The sequence below is a fragment of the Corvus kubaryi genome, unplaced genomic scaffold, assembly GCF_017639235.1.
Source record: "Corvus kubaryi isolate FWS band 111438036 unplaced genomic scaffold, C.kubaryi_AGA036_p1.0 37397, whole genome shotgun sequence".
Taxonomy (NCBI): domain Eukaryota; kingdom Metazoa; phylum Chordata; class Aves; order Passeriformes; family Corvidae; genus Corvus; species Corvus kubaryi.
Window position 1 is genome coordinate 21,317,901 of NW_024581136.1, and position 27,513 is coordinate 21,345,413.

The 27,513-nt window shown below is 44.6% G+C and overlaps 1 long non-coding RNA gene across 9 annotated transcripts in view; it reads right to left on the bottom strand.

The window, feature by feature from the left end:
- Positions 1-1,265: 1,265 nt before the first annotated feature.
- LOC121671271 overlaps positions 1,266-27,513 on the bottom strand; it is a 72,334-nt gene continuing 46,086 nt past the window's right edge. For 7 of the 9 annotated variants that reach the window (XR_006018461.1, XR_006018462.1, XR_006018459.1 and 4 more), the window contains 2 exons: positions 5,290-27,336; positions 1,278-2,903 (listed from right to left, as the gene is read on the bottom strand). This is a non-coding gene — a long non-coding RNA (uncharacterized LOC121671271). Of the gene's footprint in view, positions 2,904-5,289; positions 27,337-27,513 lie in introns of all 9 variants that reach the window. The other 2 variants (XR_006018458.1, XR_006018456.1) reach the window with 2 other exon arrangements.

Genomic DNA, 27,513 nt, shown 5'->3' on the forward strand with positions numbered 1-27,513 from the left:
CCGGCGGCGCGGCGGCCCGGGGAGCGGCGCTCAGCGGCCGCGGGCGGGCAGACCCGCTGCGCTGCGCCGGCCCCGGAGCTCCCGGAGCGCGGTAGGGCCGCAGCTCCTCTCGCCCAAGATGGCTCAACTTGTGCGCTGCACCCTGGGAGCGCCGTGGCCACGCCCCCCGGTGGGTGACGTCACGGCCCGGCGCAAAGCAGCGCGGCGCGGGGGTGGCGGGGGAGCCCGTCCTGCGGGGGACAGTTGGGATATGGCGGCCCACGCCGAGTTCCCCCCTCCTCCCTGGGCGGTTGGTCGCGCCCAGCCGCGCGCAGACCCGGCCGGAGGCGAGTACGCGGCCCCGCCGCAGCGCGAGCGAACGCGAGAGAGCGCCCCCATCCGGCGGGGCCGGGCTGCGCCGGCGGCTCTCGGTGCGGTTGGACCAACGCTAAAGCCGGGAGCAGCACAGGGGCACAGAATCACAGAACCATAGAGGTGTTTGGGCTGGAAAAGACCTCTGAGACCGAACTGTGAGCAAAGCCCACCTTGTCATTCAGCCCAGAGCACTGAGTGCCACGTCCAGTCCTTCCTTGGACACCTCCAGGGATGGGCACTCCACACCTCCCTGGGCAGCCCCTGCCAAGGCCTGAGCACCCTTTCCATGGGGAAATTCCTGCTGCTGTCCACCCTGAGCCTGCCCTGGCCCAGCCTGAGGCCGTTCCCTCTCCTCCTGTCCCTGTTTCCTGGGAGCAGAGCCCGACCCCCCCGGCTGCCTCCTCCTGTCAGGGACTTGTGCAGAGCCACAAGGTCCCCCCTGAGCCTCCTTTGCTCCAGCCTGAGCCCCTTTCCAGCTCCATTCCCTTCCCTGGACCCACTCCAGCGCCCCAAGGTCCTTCCTCAACTGAGGGCCAGAACTGGACACATCACTTGAGGTGCCTCAGCAGTGCCCAGCACAGGGGGACAATCAATGCCCGGGTCCTGCTGCCACACTACTCCTGACGCAGGCCAGGATGACACTGTAATGAGTGTAATGAGGAATGGGTTGTTGTGACATTTAGTGTGGTCTAGCAAAGAAGAAAGGGAAATTAATAAAAGCTAAAATAGTGAAAGGATAAGGAACAAGAATGAACAAGGTGAGCTGATTCACTAACAAATCAGACAGGTTTCTGAAAAGTCAAGTATAAAAATTGCTACAGTCCATGGCCAGGTTAGCCAAGATCCACACAGTAAACCACACAATGGCCTTGTCAGTGTTACACTGATAATAGTTTTGCAATGTTGAATTAGTGCTGAACAATATTCCACTATGTTGGGCACAAACATACTGATATTTTTATTAAGTGTCAAGCATGTACATATTCCCTTTTTTCCTTCAAGAAAAACATTTGCCACAGTTAGTTAAAAGGAATTCCCACGTGCCTCCTGTTTGTGTGTGTGTGAGCACCAGCACTGGGACCCTCTGGTGTCCATGTGCCTGGTTTTTAAGATCTGGACAGGACAGATGGACCAGGCAGTGGAAGAGCAGCAGGCTCCTTCTTAGTGCTCCTGTGTTGCCTGACAGAGGTTTGGATAATTCTTCCCCACTCTCTCTGTCACCTTCTCCATTACACACTTCACTAGGAGGATCCCCATGCAGGTTTCAGTGGCAGTTATTTGAATGTGTAACTGGGATTTTTGCATTTATAAGGGCCACTAACTATCCAGAGAACCATGAATAGTATTTGCAGTATTTAGCTTCAGGCTCTTCTTACAGTTTCATGTGACAAAGAGCACAGAATTTTCCTCTCCCCTGACTCTAAAAAAATTGCTCTTTTGGCCTTTGTAGTGTTCATAGTCTTCTACATGGAAAATAATGGGCACTAAATCCAACAAGTAATGAAAAAAATTATAGGAATGACAACTGAAAACAAATGGACACTGTTTCACACATTGAAACACATTGAAAGTGTGAGCAGAAATGAATAAATGTTATGAAATACCATCAGCTGTTGTTAGCCTGATCCTGACCCCTTTCAAGTCAATGGCAAAGCCCATCAAATGTCAATGGCAGCTGTGTTTTACTTCACTGAGAGATGTTAAAATCTAGCACGTACATTTGTACAGATCAACGGACAGGCCTTTAGCATATTATGCTCTTCTTCATGATGAGCACCTTTGCTTTTTCTGTAGATCTTGTGCTGCTGCTCCCAGTTGTGGTGTTTGAATAGGAGTAGTTCCTCTCGTCAGAATAATGTGTGAAACACCACTGTGCACACCTGAAGGATTCTGTAAACAATTGAGGGAAATGACAGCGTTCTGTGGAGCTGGAGACTGCTATTTCACTAGGGGGGTCTGAGGTGGTCTGTTGGTAGATGAGTTACTGCCCATACCTTCTGGGCTATATAAGCCCCTTTATGGTTTTCATCTGTGTGATTTGGCTGTTCTTATTAACACAGTTGTTCTCAGCCTTGCTGTCTGCTGTATTTTGAACCATTAGTGGTTTAGAGGCAGAGGGAAGAGAAGTATGAACAAAATCTGAGCTGCAAATCTAGTTTGGGGTTGTAGTATGTTCTTGATGCTGAAAAAGAACTGTGGATTTGGAAATCTTCATAAGGCAACTACCATGTTTTGGCACTAGTGATGAATTACTGCTGCAAGAACACAGCTTTTATGGAAGGCACAGAGCAGGCTTGGGTTTGGGCCATAGTTTTAAAACCAGGAAATCAATCCTGGCTTTAGGATAAATAAGTCAGGTTGGTCTGTCTTTTCTTTCTCAGTCTGAACGTGAAACAGTTTGTAAGCTGTTGCTATTTAGTTAATACACTGGAATGCAGTGAAATTCAAAGACATGCAATGTTTCTTCAATTCGATGTATAAATAGATTACAGCATTTTCAGCATTCCAGTCTTATGATCAAGTGGAATCCAGATCAGGTTTCATTTAACCTAGTAAAGAGAGAAATGTGAACAGTTTCAGATAGCTCATGTGGAGTTCAGCAGCATACTCTCTCATATATTTCAAATTCATATTGAGTATGGTATCAACACCATACTCAATATGGTATCATATTGACTGGTATCAATATTGGAGAAAATCCACATCTCTTTGATATACTTGGTGTGTCTGAAATCTTTCTGTTTGGCATGGTTTTATTTTAATGGATATTTCAATAATTCATTGCTGGATTTCCTAGAATCTAGGTTGCTAATTTTCTTGAAAACCTCTCTTTGAACAGTAAGTAACCACTTTGCTCTGTGTATAAACCATTCTTCAGACTTTTTACCAGCTTTATCAATTACCTCTCAGTGTTAAAAGCATGAATAATGGCAGCACATTTGTTTTTAATATGTTGTCTAAGCAAAAAGGAAACATAGACAAACTTCAGAGATCTTGTCAGATACTTTAAATAAGTACTATGTGGCACGGCTTGATCTGCAGTCACAGATCCATTTTCAGGACTGAGCTCCTGAAGTGTACGGACTTATGTAATACTTGGGGTAGAAGACTAAGAGGAAGTGTGGAGAGGAAAGATGGTCTGTTTTTAAGATGAGAGAGCAGTTACAGAGTAGACATTAAAGCCATTGCAACTCCATAATAATAATGTTTAGATGGCCTATTTAAATAGGCTTTCCAAGGAGTCCTGATTGTTTGGAGCGGTAGTATCTGTGTTAACTAGCTGAGACAACATCCACTTGGTTCAAGTATGTGAGATCCTGAGGTTCAAAGGTGAATGCGTACCTGCACCCCTCACATTTCACTGCCAGAAGTGCAATGCCCTTTCTTCCCCTTTTGCTGGTGAAGCAGGAATTCAAAACCAGAGGTTGGAGCTAGATAAATAAAGGTGTGGGGAAACTTCTACGTATTTAGGTTCTGAGTAATTTTTGACAGATCTATTGCTGCCACATCAGGTGGGACATGAGACAGTGATCAGCCAAAACTGGTTCTCTGGCCTTTTTTCCATAAACATGCTACATAAAACTTACAGTCTGGATTAGCTGTAACTTTTCTACAAAAGCACAAATGTGGGATTTGTAGCAGGTAGTGGACTAATGGATTCCCTGTCTTCACATGGAATCTGTATGCAAAATATATATCCAAAAAATAACACTTCTGTGGCTAATTCTTGCTTTTTTCATCCAGCTGTACAGCTGCTATCAACATCTGTAACTGCATCTACTGAAACACTCATGCTATCAGACACTAAAATGATGTGTTGAATATAAACCTAAAGTCTGTTCACATAAGTCTCTGCTTTTCTGCTGTTAATTTTGTGTTAAAACTTATACAAGTAGTTCTGAAATCCATTGAAATAGAATCATCAGTGAAATGGAGAGCTTCCTGAGCAAAACTAAAAGTGTTGGGGGTAAACAAGCAATAGTTGTTTATGAGGATCTGCATTTTGTATTATTATTATTATTATTTTATAATTGAGCACTTCCATTATAAGCATGATTAAAAGAACAGGCACAACTTGTCTTGTTGTCCTTCATTAATGCTGAAGAAGTGATCTCAGTGTGTATCTGGGTTTGCAAATTCAAACCACTTTCAGGGGTCTGCTTTTGGAGCCTGAGAAAAATGGGAAAACAGAACATTTGGGGAAGTGAATATTCTGACATTTGTCAGAGTAAACTGATGGAAGTGATACAAACTACTGGGTTAAATGAAAAATACCACAATACTTAAAATACACTACTAGGATTCCCATAGTAATTACCTGTTTCCTGGCAAGCCCTAGCAGATTCTCCATGAGAAGTTTGATCAATGGAATTGTCCTGTGGGTGTAAAATGGTGTGGGAACTCTTTAGTAATGCATTGCAAAGAGGTGGTATACTCAGCATTGTCATTTGGGAGGAGGATTTTTTCCTCACACTATAAATAATTCCATATGGATAAAAAGTAGCTTGTAAATTCTGCAAGTTAAGACTAGGAATTTTCTTTTCAAGGGCTTGGATTCTGTTAAGATGTCTGAAAGTCATTAGAGGCTCTCGACATGGAGTTGTCTCCAGGAAGAGGAGCTGTGGTCTCTGTGGGGACTAGCCAGGACATAGAGACTCCCTCCAAAAGAAGGAGAGGAGGATTTTTGGCTGTTTTTCCAACCACAGTCCCACTTGCTGTTGTTTGAATGAACCTGACAGCACCTGACGGGAACTCGTGGATGTTCAGCACCAGCATTGCTCTGCAGCAAGTGTGGCGTGGCAGCTGCCAGGTTGGGATGGGGAAGGATCTGCACAAAATGCAGTACATACAAACCAGACACAGGAACAGTAGAGTTGGGCTTTGGCTCTATCTCAGGAGAAATCTTGTGGTGGTGTTACCATTAGTGTCACTGACCTGGGCAGTGCACAGCTGGCCACCCAGACACATGTCTCCTGTCTCCCGGGGCTGCAGCTGACCAAATGTCCTTGTGACATCAGTAGAGAGGCCTGGAAGTACAGATGGGCAGTGGTATCAGAATCAGGAGGTCAGTGTGACTGCACTGGCTTTGGCACAAGGTGTGCACTGCTCAGGCAACATCAAGGCTTCTTGAGCACCCAGGTCCAGGTAGCTTGCACCTGGGGGAGTCTGCCCTTTCTTGACGTACCTGCCCTGCTGTTACTGCCACTGCTGCTGTTCCTTTTGTCTCTGATGCAGTAAAAAGCCTATTTTTGTTAGCTACTGCCATTCCCAGAACAGCAGTAATGGATCTCAGAGCATCTCAGATGGTCTCCTGTTGGAGAACTCAGGCTTTTATCCAGAGCCCAATCAAAAGGTGAGCACAAAAGCGCTGTCTGGCACAGCATTTATGGGTTTATCCCATAAACCCCCAGTATTTCACCTTTACACTACCAGAACTGGATCCTAAGTTAGTTGTCTAGCAGTTCCCCCACTCATTAACACTTGTAGTTGTTCTAAAACAAGATTTATATTTAAGATGCTGTTTGGAGAAGTGGTAACTGGTTTTTTTTTTGTAACTGATGTCACAAGATAGTGCATGTGAGTCCATTTGACACTGGCTCTTGTGATCGTCAGCAAGTACATTACATGAGAGAATGGAGAAAATATTTGTCAGAAAGAACTATCTCTTCCCAGCTCATGAGAGTCCTCCCAGTAAGAAAAGTGTGGAGTCACCTTCAGAGCTCATTAGTGTCAGACCAAACTGTTCCACTGGACAAAGGCAGACATCTTCTTTCAGTTGATTCTAACAAGCAACTGTTGTTTCCCCTTCTGCTTGACAGGGTTATATTTAACCATGCAGTGAGTCTCAGGTACACCTGCTAATTCTATATCCTATTTATATCAATGGAATTTACCTTACATTAATGGTTGCAAAAAGCAAATAGCAATGTGCTAAGAACATGGAAAACAAAACTGGGTTTCTGGCTTCCCAAACCTCTATCACTGAAAATATTTTTCCTTAGTGGTCACCGTTCTGTAGTAGACAAAGTTAAGGGCTAAGCCATTTTATTAGTAACATTTCTATATTGATGCATAACAAAATTATTTGCTGCCCTTCCTTTTCCAGAAAGGAAGTTGCTCTTTTGCTGTAGCATGACATACAAAGCCATAAAAAGGAAACAAGTTTCTGCTAGGAAAAACTTTAATCGATGCTACAAAAAAAAGTAGTTCTGCAACATCAAAAAGTTTAATTCTCACACGGTTTTTTAGTCTGTATTAATTCTAAAATTAGAAGCACACTGTGACTTCTTTATTTGTGGATAAATTTACTGAGAAGTGCAAATATCATGTGGAATTCAGTCTTGATGTTGTATTGCTGTCTCTTAAAAATGTATGGAATTGGGTAACTGAAATTAGTAGTGTCAGGCATACATGAGATACAGGAATTGAGTTTGAAATCATAGTTTAAGCAGAATTCCCATCAAAATCCAGTTTGGAAACAGGCGTCAGCAAGCACTTACCAAGTTTGAGCGATGTCTCTTACCATGAGGAAGCGGTTTCTAACCACTTTCTACCCACAGATCCATTAAAATACCAGTCAAGTGCAGGCATTGCCAATGATTTAACTTAAGCCTAGACTAGGAGCAGAGCCTTTGGAATTCTCAAGCAGTTTCTAATTGTATCTGAAATTAAGGTGGACAAACAACCAGAGCATTCAAACATTACACATGCAGTAACTGTTGCTGGAGCTGAAGTGGCGATCATGTATTCTCACTGTTGCCGTGCTGTGGCATGTGCTGTGGTTTGATTCTGGCAGGGGATGGCACAGGGATTAAAAATCACTCTGAATCTGCCTGGAGCTGCAGGCATCAGATTGTTGTGACTGGTTCTTTTAGTATTCAGACACATACTAGGAAAATATGTCAGATATGTTTATACTAAAACCAAACATGGTTCAGAAAAATAGTAGAAAATCCAGAGGTGAATCCCTCTCTAAGTGCAGTGAACTGCAAGAGTACCTGTCACTTCTACACTGTGGTGACAAACCTGTGAAGAAAATCTGCATCCATTTAAGACTGGGCCACCCCAACAAAATGAGATACTTGGCATTTATTATGGAGTATATTATCAAATATCTGTAAGGAGATTTACTCTGTGAAAGTATATGAATTATTTTTCTCGGAAGTAGTAAATTTTACACTTGTCTATTCACCTTTTTGTGTTCACCTTTTCTTCCGTGTTCTTTAGGAAAATAACAATTTCAAGTCACATAAATAAGCATGGCCCCCATCAGATTGCCTCTAAAGTGCTTTTGGTCTTGTTCTACCTCTTGAATAACCCTGTTCCAGGTCAGCACAAATTTGACCTCTATTCTTCACTTGTTTTCTTTTTCAGTTTTTACATAATGTTAGAAAATGGAAAAAAAAAGTCATCTGCTCTACTAAAGTATTAGTCAGACAAGGTTTGATTATAGAACACCACAAGTGGTGTAGATTTCCCTCCATGGACAATCGTGCTTGTCCTAGCTGATACTCACTCCGTAGATAACTCACTCCAGCACCACGTAGCAGTGGGCATTATGACTAATTCAGCTGGTAAGCAGTTTTGTTGTGGTCTCTCCACTATAGGAGGTTTCGGTGTTTATTCAGTTTTAAGTCATAAAACAGTTTTAAATGATGCAGTCATACAAAAAAAAGATCAGCTGAAGGAGAATGGAAGAAGGTTTTTTGTGATTTTCCTGGTCTTTTGGTTGCGTTATGCTGCCCATAAAAAAGCCACCTCACCTTCTCCCCTCAGTGAGGTACTCAGAAGATTACAGATCTTACTATAAATTGAGCACTGTCTAGATCAAAGATGTGCTGTGTTTTTTAAGTTTCAGGACATTTCTCTATCAAATTAACTCGGAGCTGACTTTTTTCCGTCTCATCTGGTGCCCATAACAAAGGCCATAGTCAATAGCTGAGGTCAACATTGTCCTGTAACCGGCTGGCAGGTGGCACGGTGCTCTACAGGGGATGGAACACAATTCTGAAAGCAGGTCTGCTGCAGTCCCCCCAGGTGTCAGATTCTGTGGTGGGGATATTTGCCTGTGAGTTGTGTGGCCCATCCCCAATAGCCCTCATTGCTAGCGAGCTGATTGCTGGCGTGTGTGAACTGATGCAAAACCAGCTGGGCACAAGGTGTGAGCTGTAAGTGGAAGTTTGCTGAAGGAAAGGATGTAGGCTCTGAGAAAATATCACTCTCAGAGGTGGAGACTGGGGTGGTGGGCATGTTCCTATTCTTCTCTACCTGGCTGAGGAGGACTGTGGCAAGCAGCTCCTGCAACAAGACAGCCAGGGCCTAATTTGCGGTCTGATGGTGATACTGTGCCTCACTAAGTCAGAGGTGATACTCAGGGTGAGCCTGCCCAGTCACAGCCCACTCTGGCTGGCAGGGGATCACATCAGTGAGGTCTTTGGGAGTACACATAGGTCAGAACAAGTCAGAGGAAGAAAAATGATGTGGAAACAGGGTGCTGAAATACAGAACAGTGTATTATTTATTTATTCTATGTAGACCAATATCACAGTTAACCTGTGTAAATATTTCTGTGTTTACTCATGTGGTAAAAGACTTTTATAATGGTAAGTAAATACCTAGTAGGATAGATTTAGCATGTGAGAAGGCTCACGGCGAGCTTTTTAAGAATGTGAAGGTTAAGCAATACCAATGTACACACAAGTAGCAGGAAGGGGGTAGGTTTTTTCCTTAAAGTTAAATCTGTGCATGCAGGCATGATGTTCAGACTAGCATGGCAGTACACATAGAATTTGAAATTATTTGAAATTGCTGTTTTCAAGAACTCTGACATATATAAATATCTTTTCCCATAGCATGATGCCTAAAGAAATACCCGTTTTCTTCCAGTGTACTTCCCAGAACCAGGCCTTCAACACCATTATTCATCCCATTGTTAAAAGAAATATGCCAGCTCTTCTGTACCATGAACTGTTTCTGGAGTGCTGCTTCTGTGAAGGGTACACAGACACATCTCAGCTTCTGTTGAAATGTAGTTAACGGGTGGATTTTAGGCAAATTTTGTGGAAGTTCTCCAAGCTTTATAAATAATATCTCCAATTTTTTTTCAGGCAGTAAAACTGAAACCTAAACTGGAAATTATTCACTTAAAGTTTCAGACCAAGTCAGTGCCCAAAGTAAAATCTAGGGTTTCTTGATCTTCTGCTTACTCCTGTGAACACTGAGCAGTGCACTGTGTAAGCTCTCTTGAGCATATTTTGGAGTGTATGATGCATGTTGCACTAGTCTGTTGTTTCTGCATCTCTGTTTTTGCAGATGAATTGGTACCATGTAGGATATGGGGTGAACAGTGATTTTGAGTGTTAAATGACTGAAGGACTTTTGAACCTGTACTTCTTCATGTGTTCTCAGACAAGGGAAGCAAGGTTCTGTTCTGCACGTAGAAGAGGTGATGCACAGCAGAAGCTTGGAAAGCTGGAGCTGAAGTTGTGCAAGGAGAAGAGAGATGCTTTCAGTTCCCTCCCACATTTTCAGTTTATATCTTTCCCTATTGCATTTGCTTTCTTGTTCCTGCTTCCCCCTTTGCACATGTGTTGGCAGGAAGGAGTGTGCTGGCTTCACAGTGTAAGATATTCTGTGGACAGTCAGTGCTGCTGGCTGCCATGGAGCTGCAGTGGCTCCCCAGAGCTGGTGGTCATCAAAGCTCTCGAGCACAGCAATTGGAGGACTGCAAGCCAGAGCCTGCTGTCTGCCACACATTGGCAGGGGTTTGACATCAGAGTGTGCATTTAAGTCACATCAGCATAACCAAAACCAGTTTAGGTAGAACTGGGTAGATATGGAATTTTGCTCCCAAAGACAAACTGTGGGATGTGAAATAGAGCCAGTGACAGGAACCTGACAGGGACCTGCATTCTGTACAAAGAACCCCAAGTGACAAGTCCATATGGCTTTTCCCTGTAGAATGTGGACCATGGATTACTTCCTCCCATGACTCATAGACAGTTGCATGCAGGTAGGATCCCTGTAACCCTGTTTTCACTTTGTAAATAATTAGACTTAACATTTTTCAGGCTCCTCTTGCTGAAATGAAACCCACACCCTGGCAGTGTCTGCTGGCCCTTGTTCTACCTGGGCACACTGCTGCAGGGGTTACTGGCACTGGCCCACTCGGCTGTGAAAGAAAAAGCTTTATAACAGGATGCTTCTGGTAGGATCATGACTTCAGGACAATCCCTTATTTTTGCAGCTATGTTTATAGGGAGTAGTACATGGTAAATTAAGACATTTGGGGATCTGCAAATCCAGAGCAGACAAAGCTGGGTACTGTATAGCACAGTGACGTTCTGGTCTATAAGGAACCTCACTAGACAGAATGCTGGTTCACACACTAACAAAAGGAAACCCTTTTGTTAATGAATAAAGTGATCAGAATCTGATCTATAGCAATGGTACTGCAGGCCTTAACACTTGATTGGACTCAGGGTTCTTCAGGAGCACAGTGAGAGAACAGAAAGGCAGAATGTGAGAGGAACTACATGGTGAAAGAATGCACAGTGAGGGCTCTTTCCTGCAGCTGCTGAAGCCCTGTTTTCTCTCATAACAGATGTTCTTTAAAAAAAAAACAAACTGTGAGAAGTGAAGATTTATTGCCTAGTCCTTTGATGCCATGGTCTGTTGAAGCATGGAGAATGGCCATAAGAAGTGGGTTTAGTGTTCTTTTGTGGTAGGTTACAAACAGCACCAGGAATGAGGAAATGTGTCTAATCCTTGTATGGACATCAATTGATTCAATGGTATCGAGTGAGTTTCTTCATCTCATTACATCACAGTTACTCCATTTTTGAAATCAGGTTGATGACTATCAAGCATTGTTCATTGTTTGAGGTCTGCAGTTATAAAATAGGAGCAGCATAGGCAGGGCCAGGATGACAGATGCTGCACATGCAGTTTTGGGATCCTGGCCTGTGGCAGGAGCTGTGTGCTGCCCAGATGGGTTATCCAATAGCCCACAGCAGTTGCGAAGTAACCACTGGAGATGATGAAAAAAACTTAGAATTAAAAACTGTGAAAAGATTCAAGTTCACCACAAGACCTCTCCCAAGACTTCCTTAATTCCTTGTTTGGGGAACATTTTAAATTCATCATCGACATTATTTTTATATTTCTAATTCCCAGAGCCCTATTCAAGTTTTATGCATCAAAAAGAATAATTGTGTTATCCAAGTAGGTCTTCAGAAATTGACTTCTTTCTTTGTTACTCAATAGCTGCAGTCACTTGTAGGTGTTTGGGTTTGGCCATCAATTTAAAAATCTGGTTATTATGTATTCAGCTCTTATCTAGGTACTGTGTAGTTTACAGTGAGCAAAGGTGTTCAAGATGGAGTCTGATCCTTCGGGTATTGCCCAATGAATAGCATTTAAAGTTATGCTTGACCCATGCCAATCCTGAGCAATTCCTATCCTTATGGAAATCTCTGTATGATATGACATTTTCTGTAATCCAGGATGTGCCTTTGTAACCATAACTTTGTTTTGTACACATACATATGCCTCTAAAATTGTCTGGTTCTGTCTGACAAACATATGAAACTTTCAGAATTATATTAATTTTGGGGACATGCACTCATACATTGGACAAGACTAAATTTATAAGCCTTGAGGGTATAAGGTATAGCTTTCATCCTAAATTTAGTTTTATTTTCAATTCTGTTGATAAATTTTCTGTACTGATTTCAAAGTCATAGGGCATGTTGGCTGGATGGCTAAAATTTCTAGAGAAAGGGTGTTGTGTATTTATAAAGATAACAGTAATATTCAGAGTGACATCAGTAAGGTTCATAAAAATAATTAAAAGAGTTAAGTTTAAGAATTAATACATGACCACACAGAATAACAAGTGAGGAGAAGGAAAATACACTTCTTCTGTCATGCTGTCATCTCCCTCATGGCTCGGCAGGGCTGGACACCAGATTGGATCCATTACTTTAAATAGAATACGTCTTCTTCTCCCCAGGTGAGCAGACACCAAGTGAGGATGGGCACTAAGATCTTGCAGTCCCTCATAAATACAGTCAGATTTCACTAGGGAACATTTATATGTTTTTGGCAGTACATACTGTGAGCCTGCCTGCTTCATGCTGTGGGAAAACCAGTGAGCTTGTTCTCCTCTGCATTCTTACCTAGAGATTGCTTGTGCCTGTTTGTTCCTTACAGTTTGTTCTCCCAGGCAGTGCAGACAAGCCCTCGGTCCCTTGCTCCCAGAGCAGGAATAGTGTGTCGTCATGCCTTGCGGTGACTTTGCAATGTGGAGAAACTGGCATGGGGATAAGATCACACTTGTTCTGTTCTCTGACCTGAAGGAATGTAAACTTGCTGACCTCATATATCTGCAGACGTTGGCAGATGCTCCTACTCATACCACTTTGTAATTCAGCATTATGGTTATTCCTTACACCTGCACCGTGCTGTGCATAAGCTAACAACAAGTGGTCTTATGAGATGCCACCATTCCATGAAGAAGAAAAGTGAACTCCTCAGGTAGGCTGACTCTGATGTGAGAGATGGCCCAGAGGTGGCCCAGAGTCCCTCATTCCATGGGCAGGCCCATGAGAAGGGACCTGGCTACTGTGTTAGTCTCTGCAGACAATGCCTCAGAGGATACAGTGTGGTGGGCAACAGAGTCTCTAAACCCACCACCAGAGTCCACAGGTGAGCTGTGCAAAAATCCTCTTGAACATCCGAGACACCAGATACCTACCTCCATAGCTGCCTCCCTGCAGGCATGGGAACCCACATGGAAAGTGCTTCATTAATTCCCTTTGGAATATATTCATTACTGGTGTGATTTCCACATGGAAGTCTGCTGTCAGCAAACCTCACAAGTGTGCAAACTGCATGTGCCGTCTGAACTAAAACCTGTCTTGTATGTGCTCTGTTGCAGCTCAGGTTGGTCCCAGAGGCAAATCTGTGATATTCTAGCTGAACAGGGTTCTACATGAAGGTGAAATAACCCTCTGATCCAGTGGGGCAGGGAAGGGGTTTCTGAATAGGATCCACCTCTGAGCAATGCATGGAAAGAACAGATTATCCATACAAAACCACAGTCACCACCTAGGAAGGGAGAAGTTGACACTAGCCTCTTACCATATATCCTCCTTTTCTCCTAAAAAATAGGGGGCTGCAGCACCACACTTCTGTGTCTTTAGGGAATATATCTATGCTGGGCTATACATTATTTGGCTTTACTTTGATTTCAGAAGCTGTAGCAATATGGCTCATGATTCACATCTGTGTTAGGCTGTAGTAGTGAGAAGGAGCAAACAATTGTTCTTGTAGTTGACATTTTAAGTGCTTTTTAGCAATATTAATATCCAGACAAACCAACATTACTTTGAAAGCTACTGCGGAAATTCATAAACGATAATATAGCCAGAGACGATTACAAACATGTAAAACAAACAAATCTGGTGTTTTCTAAACATGAGTCTAAGGGTTGACCGCTGGCTCTGCATCGCATACACTCCAAAGGGTCCATGGATGTGCTATAAAGAGTAAATTTGTATATATAGCAAAATTTTAAAAATAGGTCATAGTTACATGCAAAACTAACACTTCTCCTTTAAGGATGACTATCTGAGAGCCATATCTTCCCAGCAGCAGTTACCGACTCCAGTGAGGATAGCTGTGGGAGCAGAGGGACCTGAACTCAGGTCCAAGTTTTGTTTGCTTATTCTAGCATAGAGCCTTCTTAGAAAAGTAAGAAAAAAGCTCTTTATTCCTGCAAAACTTGTGGCATTATCCCCTGTAACCTTCCTGAGGGTGGGGAGTCAATGCCAGAACTTTTGCACAGCTTCCCTCTGAGGAGTTGTCACTAACCCTGGCACTTCTCAATGCAGAACCAGGTTGCACTGACACCCCTGCTTCAAAATGCAAAGGGTTATTGCTGCAGGAATAAATTCTCTTTCTTAGAAAGAGAGGCATAGAATTTAGCAGGGAAATGGAAGGATTTAGTCTTGTTCCTGCTGCGAATGCTTGAAATGCATAAGACTGAAGTATCTAGGGAGCATGACAAAGGTCTGACAAAACCTGGCAGTTTTAATTAATGGCCTCTATTCAGCTGTCAGAATCCAGTGGGTCTGCTGACAAGACAGTGACGACAGATCAACCTCCACTGACATTCTGTGTAGATGCCTTTAAAGTAGTGAAACATACATTTAAAAACGTGTACTTAGGCATGTGCACAAAACTTGAAGTCTTTCACAGGTGCTCAGATTTGTATCTCAATTAGAGATTCCCTTCAGTGAGACATGCAATTTAAATCCCTAAACCAGGTCAAACCTGACATAAAAATGATTAATTGTTGAACAAAAATGTATCATGATCATCCGTGGATAAAAAGAAGAGGGGAGTTTCACCAATGCAAATACAAAACTTGCAGTTTGGAGCAAGTTTGGAGCTTTTTTAATTAGCCAGAGGAATAATGGGTTTTGGAATCACTACAGTGACTTAACATGGCTCTGGGTGCTGTTGTTTTGTTTTGCAGTGACAAGACTTCCGCAGGAGAAAAATGTGGAATCCCAGCCTAAAATCTCCCATTGCAGACATAATGTCTTAACCTCATATGGAGCCAGGCCTGGCCACCTCCTCGGGAATGCTGCTGAAACGCAGCCATCAGTGAGAGCAAGTCAGCCCTTTCACTGCAGGTGTGCCAACAGGGATTGCTGCTGGGGCTTTCTGAGAGGGAGCTCAGAGCTCCCTTTGGTAAGGAACCTCTCTGTTTCCTGTGAGATACATGCATGGCATGTACAGGGGAACGATTCTGTCTGACCAGACTAAGTCTCGTGGTGTTAGGCTGTCCCAGAGTTAGCAGGTGAGCTGCCCTGGCTATGTTCCTGTCCGTGGTGCACAGTGGGTGCAGCTGAGAGCAGCAGCTCTGAGCTGTCTGTACCCCCATGGCATCCTTACTGCAGCTGCCTTCTCGCTTTGGAGGAGGTTTTTGTTCAGAGAAGGTTCCCTGAAAGACCTTTTTTTTTTGTAGGAGAAATGAAATGTACTCAGGCCAGCCTGGTTACCCCTCATTTTGGGAGAGGCCTTAGAGCCTTTGGGAAATGGCTTTCACCTATCTTCTGCAGGCTGTGGATGAAAGTTTGCATGTGCCTCTGACAGTATACAGAGAGATGTGCACTAACACCCTTGTAGGGAAACACAGCAGAGAGCACTTCCAGCTTGCAGGATGTTGGGGTAGCCCAGCAGGCTAAGGGCAGCAAGCTGGGCATACCCTCACTGCTGGGGAGGTCTGAGCTCCTTGGCTTGCACAGGGACAGGGACCACATGTGACTTGCACCACAGCTGAGTATGTAGCCAGTGGGAAAAACACTCCTGGCAGAAAAGAGAAAGCAAGAAGGTGCAAAGTGACAGAAATTGGCCTTCAGGTTAGCACCTCAGTCTCCGTATCATCCCTGAGACTGAATTCATATGCGCTCAGCCAACCCATTTTTGAGAGTTTCAGGGTAAACTGGGTTTCCCTGTGCACACACCCAGCCCTCTGTGAGCACCTCTTGTGTGGCTGCTGGCAGATTTTGGAGGCTCTGAACCTATGACCAAAAATAGGTGGGTCTGGTTTCCCTAGTCATTGTGTTCAGTCTTACACATGCCATGATGATGAAGCACTCTAAATCATGAGTCTGCTCACATTCACTGATAAACCAGTCATGCAAAAGGTTCCTTGGAGTAGGAATTCAGCAGTAGGCATTTCACATCTGTGAGAAATAATTCAAGGGTGTGGAGTGACTCATTGGGAACTGCATGAATAATCAAGACTTCTTTTTCAGCAAGACAAAGCCATGAACTTTTGTCTGGCACATCAGTAGGGAATATGTTCCCTTTGTTAAGGCCTGTGTTCTGGGGACTGATGCTAGCAAAAATACCAGAAGGAGGGATTTTTGTGATGGTCACAGAGTGGTCACTTTTAAAGTGCAGTTTTGTGTATGCCAGCATAGCATGGGTGTGAGACTGCAGAGCTCAGAGTAGAAAACAAAACAGAGAGTGGGAAAGCCTTGTGCTGGTGTGTGGTCAGAAGAGTTTCTGCGGCAGTCAGGAGCAATATCACCTCTCCAGGTGTGTCATTTACTAAATGAAAACAGTATTGCAGGGAGCCAACAAAAGGAATCCACAGCCTCAAAGCAGGTGTGAGCTGGGATCAGTCCCAGAGAACAGCCCTTTCCTACCACCAGGCCATCCTGCCCTTGAGAAGGCTGGCAGAGCCCCTGACCAGCACACCCTCACGCTGATGTCAACAGAGGCTTCTCTTCCCAGAGCCCCTGACTACTGTGTTTCCATCCCCGCTCCTGGGCAGCTCTCCCAAATGAAGCTCTTCTGCACAGCGCCTGAAGTGAAGCTGTCGGCAACATCCTTTTTACAATGAACAAGTTCTCTATCTATACACCAACCTGCATGTTCAGAAAGGGGGCTGGGGAAACTGAGGGTAATCTGTGAGGCGTCTTTCCCACCCAGAGCCTGGGGACACCTCGTCTACTGTAAAAATTCACAAACACTTCCGAGATAGCACTTCTTGTTTTTTTTTTCTCCAGACCACATTATAATTTTAATTATTATCAGGTAACATGTTAGGTAAACAGCTCATAAGTCCAGTTAAAGGACAGAGCTATTTGAGAAGCAGTTGATGCTATGTAAACCTTAAAAACAAAGACATAAAATTGGAGAGTAGAATAAAAAGATGGAAAATGAAACCAGCCTCAGCAGAGTTTTTTAATATTAAGCAAGGACTCAGATCTTTCCCTTGGCCAAGTCTAGAAATTTGCCAACCACTACTGGTTCCCACTTGTGTGGAAATGAGGAGCCGGGTTGTTTTTTTTCCTAGACTGCAGAGCAAGCAACAACAGGAGTTGTGCTGGTCTAAGGTTCTGGTTTGCTGTGCCGTGTAAGAACAATGATGAGAAAGGCAGAAGGTGGGATCATTTTCCATCTGGCCTGTGCCATTTTCAGTCCAGGCACCCTCCAGGGTCAGGTGCTGGGGCCCTCAGCTTATTCCATCAGAGCTCCCAGGTACTGCATCCCTGCACACAGACCTGTCTGCCCCAGCAGCTCTGAGAGCTGTAAATACTGGCAGCACTCAGGGATTGGAGACTTGGCAAATGTGACAGATGGCAGGAAAAGCTTTATAAGCTGAGCAGAGGCTGGCAGAAAGCTTGTGAACTCTGGTCACAGGTTACAGAACAGACAAATGCATGTCAAACGATGGACATCACTGGATTTCTATGTGTACTGAGGTCCAGAGATTGTCACTACAGATAAGGTATTTCCAGTACATTTTTTCTCTATGCAAGTTGTAAAATTCATCCCAACTGGTTATGTGACAGGATCTGTTCTTTCAAGGACAGGGCTAAATCCATCATGACCACAACTTGCCAGCACTTCATATAACTTGATCCCATGTGAATCACACAGTGAGTGTGAGCTCCAAGAGCTGAGTCCATGAACAAAGCAGATCTTGGAGCAGGACGAGGAATGCAGAGGCGTGTGCTGGAAGGTGTGGCAGGTATGTGTGAGCTGTTAATGACCGTGCTGAAGAAATCCTGGTGATGCAGAGGTGAAAGAGTCCAAGAACTGGAGGAGTCCAGAACCCATGCTGTAGGATCAGCTGCAGGACTGATTTGCATCCATAGCAGCTGGTGCCGGTTCCTGGCATGGAAATGCTGTTCAGCAGCAGCACTTCTGAATCTCACACGGTAGCAGCAGGTACGGGCCTGCATTGGTATTATCTTAATTTTCAAAGACTTATCATGCTTTTCAGAGCCATCCTATCTTTCATTTGAGACGTCACTGGACAGGGCACTCCATGGCTACTACCACTCTCCCCTGAACCAGCCTCTGTGAAGGTGACCTCTTCCACTTACAAGTGAGGAAGGGCAGAAAAATTAGGGTTTAATGGATGGAACTCCGGATGGAACATGGATAAACCCAAGAAGTTTAATAGATGAAAAGTGGCAAAACCACTGACTAGCATTTGTAAAGCTGATATGCAAAAAGCTTAAGTTCTGCAACTTGAAAAGTATGGGGTCTGTCTAGTTATGAGACAAAACTGTGGCAGGATCTGACCCTGCCTGCTCAGCCCTGTGACTGAGGTTCTCTTTCTCCACGTTATGGGCTTCAGCTGTAGCACAGCAAAAGGACCTGCACCATTCTGACATGAACACTGCTCTGCCTGCCTGCACTGCCTCACTGCAAAGAGTGCCTCTGAATTATAGGTGGGCAACATCCACCAAAATTGATTCCCCTGGAAAGTTTGGTGCCATTCACCTTATTTGCTCCATGGGCTTTCTCAACCCCCTTGAAGTCCCACACAACTGGGGAGGGCTGTAACACCCCTGGAACAAGGTACGCCTTGGTGGGGAAGTGACCTGTGGGCGTAAGTGATCTTTCCTAATACCTGGCAGTTGTCCCACCCAGGCTTAACCTGCATCTCCTTCAGCCAAAGGAAGGATGGGGATCAGGCTGGTAGATGAACAGCACGGTCCTGGCCCCGTGTCCAACCAGCACGCCATAACCAGGCATGCCACCAACAAACATTCCCAGGAATTCAAGGCAGGAGACATACCATGTCCGTCTCATCTTGATTTTTGATATTTTTCCACCCTAAACACTTGGCTAGGTGATTGTTGTTTGGCTTTAAAATTTTTTGTGTGATAACTGAAGATGTATACTACCAGGCAGGAGTTTTGTTTCCTTAAGAGCGGCAGCCTCAGCTCCTGGAAGCAGGCAGCTTCAGTGGCTGTACTGGACATCTACTTACCTCAGGCCTTATTCTTTCACCTGTCTTGTCACTGACCTGTGTCTGCTGGTGCTGAGGGATTGAATATATGGTGCCAACAGCCTTTGGGGAATGTATCTCCCCTGCAGTAGCCAGGATCACTGTAAGTGCTTTCTCTGCCCTGCCCAGAGTGATGCGAAATGGGAATGTCAGGCGAAGCCTGTGCTTCAGCTGTGCTCGGTTCTGGGCCATGCAACGAGGACTCTTTACTGGAAACAGGAGGTATATGCCCAATGTTATCATTGCTATTACAAAACAAAGGGCTGCTCTGGTACAGTGATCTATGTTGATGAAAGCTAGGAAATGCCATCCTGTCCCTCTCTGTAGTACATCCTTCAGAAGATGTGCATGGGGGAATGCAAAGGAGGTTCTCATCACTGTGTATGTCAGTAATGAAGTTTCCTGGGAATAAGTTAGGAGTCTAGAAGCTCAAGGTGTTTGTCTTATGAGTTCTTGTGTACCCATGGGTTGGTCCTTGGAAAGCTGCTGTAACACACCAGGAGGAAAGCACTTAGTCATTCCTGAGAGAAGCTTTGCATATCCCAGCCCAAGAGGAGAATGGATATCATCACAACATTTTCTGCTGTATCCTGGCTTTTCTGAGCTGAACAGATCTGTGTCAGCTGAGGAAAGCGATGCTTTCCTTGCACGTGGCCAGTGCTCGTAACACCATAATTAAACATAAATTCTTTAAATAGGTGCACTAGAGGGTATTCTCTCAGTGAGAGCTTATACATCCTGTGCTACTTATTTCTTCCAGGTTGGCTCATATTTAAATCTGGTTGTTGCAAAAGAGCAAACCTACCCAGCCAGAATGATTATAGGAGGCAGTGAGAAATCAATTTAGGAAATATGAATTGCTTGAACCTCACAAAGTCCTAAATGGGGAAGATGGGGCTTAAAGATAATATTAAAAAATCTGTTCAGTAGTGGAAACAATCTAAGTTGTATGTCTCTTAAGTGGGTGTCTGACCACAAGACTTCCCATCTTCATCTAACTGAAGATGCTTGCTCATCATTCTTGTAAAATATGCTGCTCTCATCTCTTTTGTTCACATAGTAGAGAAACTCAGCTTTCTGATGTGGTAATGAAGCAAACCAAAAACTCGAACTATTCCAACGAAATCCTAAGCAAATTTAGTGTTGCAGCTGATGTTATAGAATAACAATTTCCTGGTGGGATATAGCATATACAGTGATTACAAAATCACCTGCCTTTGTGAAAAAGGAGTTTATACTGCCTGGTTTAAAACTGGCTACTTGGCTGGACCAAATATCTTTATCCACTACAGAGATCACCAAGATTTTTATCACAGGGGATTAAAAAATTTATTTAATCTGACAGTAAATTAAACTGAGATGAGTGATGCTGTAGCCATCTTGTTTTCTGCCGTGGCTCTTTGGGACATTGCTAGCCCTGGAGGGAAAATGCTGAACAGGGCTTCCAGCAGCTGCTGACTCAGCACAGCCCTGCACAGTGACCATCACTAGCACTGACTTCAATGTACTGCAGTAACAGGAACTGGTTGTGAAGAAATGTGCAAGCCCTGAGCAAAGCCATGCACGAGGAGTGCTGAAAGCAGTCAGTGATCAAAACAGAACAAAAAGGAAAGAAATGTGACTGATTACCACAAATACTAAGAAATTTTTTCTAGCTGTTAAAAGAACCACCAGGTTAATACAGAAAGGCACAGAGTTTGTTTCTGACCCATCTCCATGTCATAAGATATTATAATTCTATGCTGTTAAGTTGTGCTGAAGCTAGATGTGGTTAATGGTGGGGTGAGGCAGCTGGGTGCTCACTGCAGGAGGAGGAGGAGGCCGGTGGAGCAGGGGCAGCTTGGGGCCCACCACCAGGCTTGGCCTTATCTCAGCCGTCACTGTGAACTCTTCAACCCCTATGCTGAAGGGCTGAACATGTTCAATAGCTTCACATTTGCTCTGTCACAGACTTTCTCTTTCAAAAATTCTGCTAAGGGCCACAGCCAAGCTGGAAGAACAGGTGCTCTCCACTCCCAGGAGGTTCCAGGCTGTGAGCAGGTGCCCTCTGTCCCCTGGGAGCTCTGGGCCGGCTGTGCCGGGCAGTGCTGGCACAGGTGGGGTTGGTGCTGGTGCAGGTGGGAGCAGCTGCTGGACTCAGCAGACACTGACTGTGTTTGCCCAAGGATTAAGCAAGGTAAGCCTCTAGGCTTGTCCATCCCCCATTCAGGGGACCCAGTCTCTTTACCTTTCTCTGTCCATAGGGTATTTAAAGGCCCTGGTCCCCCAAGAGGACACCTCGGGCTGGCGGAATGTGCTGTGGTCGCAAGGCCCTGAGCCATGCTCCCCGTGCTGAGCCCCATGCAACGCTGCTTTGGCAGGCATGGCTGCTGGTGTCTGGGGTCTGCTCAGCTTTTCTTTGAGGTATTTAAACTTAGCAAAGTGGCTTTTTTTTAGATCCATATGCATAGAGCATGTGGTCACCTGTGACAATATGTTTATTCACAGATCCTAGCTGCTTTCAGGGACCAGCCTTCTCCAAACATAATTAGGGCTATTTAAGTAGTTGCTCACAATTACTTCTTGGTTCACACAAAACACTATGAATTCCCTCACTGAGCAAAAACTGCAGGCAGCATGAATGTGAAAAGCAACAAGGATCTTGCTGTTGAGTGCTTCAAATATTTCTACAATCCCATTGTAAATGGATGTTTACTTCTAAAGAGCTGCCCACCATGTCTACTCTGCCTTTATGTCAGTTTTCAGACCAGTAGCTTTACCCGGCACTTTGACAGCTGTTCCCACCTGTCAGCCTCCCTTGCTCTGGCTCATAGTAATTAGGCTGGAGGTATATGCAGAAAAGCCTGATTTGGGGCTGGATGTGAACAGAAGCTCTTCAGCTTTTATCCTTTTGCCTGCCCTAAAAAATTTAATTTCTGGGATTCCAACAAGGCCATCACACTGAATGTGTCTGTGTGAGTGTTGGTGAGCAAAGCTTGGCCCCACACCCGGCCCCAGCAGGAGCTGAACTATCGGGTCATCTGGAACATGAGTCTCATTTTCAGCACTGCACAATTTTCTCCACAGTGATGTTATCTTTGCCATCGGCTACTGGCACGCAGCAGCTCACATATGCCATTAGCAGGTGGCAGAAGACATAAATGGAATTTTCTCTCAGAACATTTCTTCCATTCTTCCTCCCAGACTGATGAAGTGCAAGTTCAAGCTAAAGGCATGTAGTGACTACAGCCTGTTCCCAAACAGGGCCATGGAGAGTTAAAAGCAGGCTCCGGGAGAAACTCTCATCTTTCAGTCTCTCTGCTAGGGTTAGCTCCTCAGCACACCGCACTTAGAACATGGGGAGTGCATTTCTGTGTGGCTGCACTCTTGATACCCTCCTGGCAGCTCCTCAGCTCCTTTGGGATCAGCTGGCAACAGGCAGGGAGGCAGAGACATGGGCGCAGTCTCAGTGGGAAGCTGAGGCATCTGTCCATGGTCTCAGCAAGCTGTTGGCAGCTTGGCAGAGCTCTGGGCACTGGTGTAGACCAAGATGAACACAGACATTTAAGAATCAGGCAAACAAATTGCCAGAAGAGGCATGAATTCAGGAACACGACGTGCACATTGTGTGGCCTCCAAAAGGAGGAGGCAGAAGCCTGAGGAGCTCCGCATCATCCCATGTTTATGCTGCTGCGAGCTCGAGTTGACCTGCCTTCCAGCAGAGCCCCAGTCAGAGGAGCCTGGGAGCTGCTGTTGGAACCATGTACCTGAGTGCACTCCTGACTCACCATTCACTTTTGGATCTGGATGTCTTATATAGGAAAATAAACGGCTTTTTGAAAAATCTTATTCAGGGTTCTTCTTTTATTTTTGATATGAGCTTTTTTTTCTGTCTCCCTCAACTGCAGCAAATCCTGCTCAAAGTTGCTCCTGAACTTGATGGAAAAAAAACACATTAAAGACCATGGCTCAGGACCACCTTGGTCTCCAGACCTGACACGAGCATTTATTTTTCATCTGTTTTGTTTTGTCCCCAAGGGACAATTTCATTTCAGGTTCATGAGCTTATACTGAAAAACAATAGAACATTTCCAAAGTCACAAAATTCTGTGGAATCACAAGTCTAATGCTTTGGATCCAAAGTTAAAACTTCAGGGATTTTTCCCCACAAAGATACTTAGATACTTGACCAAATGAAAAGTGCTTCAGCGCTACAACTGCCACATTGATGCTCTTGTCTGACCTGTCTCAGGGACCTTGTTTGTTTTGTCAGATAATGCAGATGGGGAAGGGAATTGTCACTTGCTTTTGTTCATGGAAGTCTTCAAGTTCCAAGGTATTGAAAATAATTTTCTTCCGTACAAATGTAGTTTCTATTGCACAATATGCTCTCTCATCATATGTGGAAATCCCATTCCCTGGTTTCAAAAAGTCTTTGGGCTTTTGAATGCTGCTGCTTTCCCACAATGGGGAGTGGTCTCTGCCCCCACTTTGCCCCTCATTGCTGGGGGGATCAGAGCAGGGGGGCAGTGAAGAGAAGAGTGAACTATTAAAGCCAGACTGCTGTGTGCACCTGGGCAGAGCCGCCACTGGAAAGGTGCACGGTAGAGGCACTTTTGTGCCAACCATAGAAATAATTTCCTTAGAAAAGTATTTTGCCTAAAGCCCACTAGAGATTGCAGCCCCAGATAACTCTCTTGCTTTGGTGCAGGGTCAGAGCTGAAACTCTGCAGAGGGGGCATGGCCAGCTCCTGGCGTGAGCACTGTGGCCACACAGGCATGGGATCTCCTGCACCAGACAACCCAGGGCAGAAGGAAAGAAAAGGCAGTAAGGAAAATGGGGGCTGTAATAATTTTGCTGTACTGGGGGGAAAAAAAGAATTTGTCATCTGGCTAAGAAAGCAAATTCCGCTGGATCCTAAATTTCCTACCTATCGCCATGGAACAGCTTCTGTCGAGTGCTGTCAATACCTCAGAGCTCTCCCATGTTCCTTTAAAGTTCAAAGTCAAAAGGCTACTTTGAGGTGGCTGCATCTATTTGCCCTTTTCTTCCCCTGAAGCAAACAACCAGTAAAATTCCCTGGCATATTGCTCTCCTTTCTGAAGTTTCTTTCCTCCATTTCCCTCTTCCATAAAATCAGACTGCTATTCACACATGGGTGAATCTAGAAAATCATTTAGAGTGGGAAGCACATGAACCACTTCGGTGAACATCAGGTAATTGTATTTTAGAGGCCTTTTGAAAGGTCAACTATTTCTGGCTAATTTTTCCAGCTACTTTCTTTGTGAACTGAAGCCCACTGGCACCAGGTGAAGAACAAGGTGGTTTTGTAAAAGTCTCCAACTCTCTGGCCCTGTGAACTGCCCACCCTAGATCACTGTGTGACTCCTTTCATGTTTTATTTCCGAGACACCCATCTCCACATGTCACCTGCTTGTGCCAGGTTTGTATCACTCACCTGTGTCCTGGGAACAGCTGAGGTTTTCAGACACACTGCTCATTAGATTCTACACTTTTCTAAAAAAAGGCTGACTTTTCAGTTGCATCAGGATATGAAAAGCAACCTGAAAATCATGAGACACACAAATAGACACACAGACAGACAGACCACTGGAGCGCTGGAACCTGCCCATCCATGGTTGGTCCCAATGCATTTCTCCTATGCCAAGAATTCCAGGTGGGCTCACGCTGCAGCTTTTCCTTCTCAGCATCACAAATTTGGGTATTACTTCTAACAAACCAATAAACCTTGCAATAATAAATAAGAAACTAAAATATTAATTTAAATGAACTGACAAGTGTTACAGCCACAAGATGGTCACATAATCCCAACTTCCATTCAAAACCAGACAAAGAACATCAAACAACATTAAAGAAACTTTATGTTCTTTAGTAATGCAATTTCAACTACAGAAGTAAATAAATTTGGTTTATACTAAGAATGGAAGCACAGAGGGACTTCTCTAGATAAAATTTTTATTTTAGGAGAAATTTAAATTTCCTAAACTGGTCTTGTTTTCTGAAAAACAATCCAGAATGGAGAAGAGAACAATGACACTTAGGCTGTACATTAATTAAAGCAAAGGCTTTTTAAAACAGCAAACCTGGCAATCAAGGCCCTGATTTGTCCTCTTGGGAATGCAAGACCAGTCAATAACAGCGTGGCCAGCTCCCAATCCCAGATTCCTAACTGCTGCTCCAGACACTGCCCAGGTTCTGCCAAATTTGCCTGCGCAGGGCTTTGTTCCTGAGGCTGCATTCCTGGGTTCTGACAATAGCCACCACACAGCTCCATGGTCAGACATATGTTCAGGGAGGCATGTGAAGAGGCAGGACTAGCCTTTAGAAATTTAAAATAGAAATTTTAATTAAGGAAAACATAAGTGACATATCTATTTGAGAAAGTAATGGCCGTGCAATGCAAGTGCATCAGTGCCAGTCTCCAGAGCTGCACCCAGCAGTGCCTTTGCTGCAGGAGAGCGGGAGCCCAGCTCTGCCCCCAGTGCCAGCACCACCCGCTGAGAGCTCAGCACCCCTCCCTGCTGCACGCTGGGCCCCAGCTGGGCACAAGCCCCTGCAGACTCCATCCCTGTGGGGGCTCTGGGGGACACGGGATTGTCCCGCTCCTCCAGCAAGGTGGCACGGAAGCCTTGCACTGGTCCGCTGAGCTGCCTCGGAGGTCCATGGCCTATAGGGAGGAAAGCCTGGCCCCACACAGCCCCACTCCCTGCTTCAAGGTGCTGCTCCCAGCACTTTGCAGACCACAGAGGAATAGAAACAATAATGACACTTTCTGATCTGTTGCACCTTTCTGCATGGTTAAAGACCCACTGTCCAACATACTGCACTTGCCTCCCTTTCTGCCTGCTTTGATTAGCTGATGCAAGTCAAGATCCACTCACTGCATTTATCTTGTGTTCTGTATTAAATACTTCACAACCTGCAAACAGATCTATTTTGAGTAAATATAAAATTCTATATTTAGAAAAAAAATACAGACCTAAACTATTCTAGTATTCTCAGACTACAAACCATTATGAACCATTTTTGTCCCCATTAATTGCAGTCTAAGACTATAAAACATAGGTTATGACAACATTTGCAGAACATGTACATAGCATTTCTAAATGACAGTGTCCTTTAAAGTCAGGTACATGTCATAACTTCTAGCTACTGTGTGTAGTTGTAAACTGTAGGAAATCACACAATTTGAAAAATGCTGCGAGTAAGACAATGTCTAGATCAGCACTGTCCAAGGAGCATAGTCTTGAGACACCAGATCTCAGGCCACATCCTTCCCTTCCAAAAAATACATTGATTTGGTACCTTCCTTGGCAGTTTGGGGTCAAAATGTAGACCAAGTTGGGAGAGGTCTGTGAGCATCTCTGCCAGGCTGCAGGGAGATGAGCCAGGGTGGTTCCATCAGGGCAGGGGTCTGCATTCAGTAGGGATGGACCCTTCCTGCTCCCTCTTATGGGAATCTGATGGGAACTGGCACCATCTGGACACACGTGTTTGCAGTATAGGTATGGGTATCTTTAATGAATTACATGTTGATTTCTCTGTCTGGGGCAGATGCCAGGAGTCCTCTCTAATATCAGCAACATTTAACTCATGATTTCAGCTGCTCCTCATGGAAAGGCACAAAAGAACAGGCTCCAGTGTGAGAGCAGCAGCAGACCCCCCGGAATGATGGCCAACCAGAGAACCTGGCTCAGAATAAAGAGAGCATCAATTAGGATTACAGAGAAGTAACAGGCTTAGTATAATATGACAGCTGTGCCAGAGAATTCCTAATCTTCTACCTGCAATCCCTACTGTCAGATCTCTACGTTATATTTTGGGTATCAACCAAATCATATTGGCTGCAGAATTCCCCCCACCATTTCTAGAAGTCACTGGAGAAGGGAAGAATTGCCTATACTTAGCCCACCAAGTCCCCATGTTAATCTTTGCTCCCTCTTTGCTTTAGTACTCTGCTGTCCATTTTCACCTGGTGTATCCCACAATGGGTCTAGATGCTGAAGAATGCAGCCCAGGCCATGCTTTCCCCAGAAGGATTAATGGCTGGGTCTGTGGTTTGTTTTCCATTTACTTCTTTCTTGCTTTCCCCGTGTGTGGGTTTCCTTATAATACAGGGTATAAAAAACACTCCAGCCAGAAGACGGCAGACCTGCAATGGAAAGGAAATGATAAATCCAATGGCAGAATGTAGAAAAGAAGGAAAGGGGCAACATTTGTAGTGCAGTTTTGCCTGAAACTTCAGTCACATCTGTGCTGGTTTGAGGTGATGAGGGTACATTTGAAAAAGAAAGCAACAGGTTTGTAGACGGCAGACCCAAATCACAGC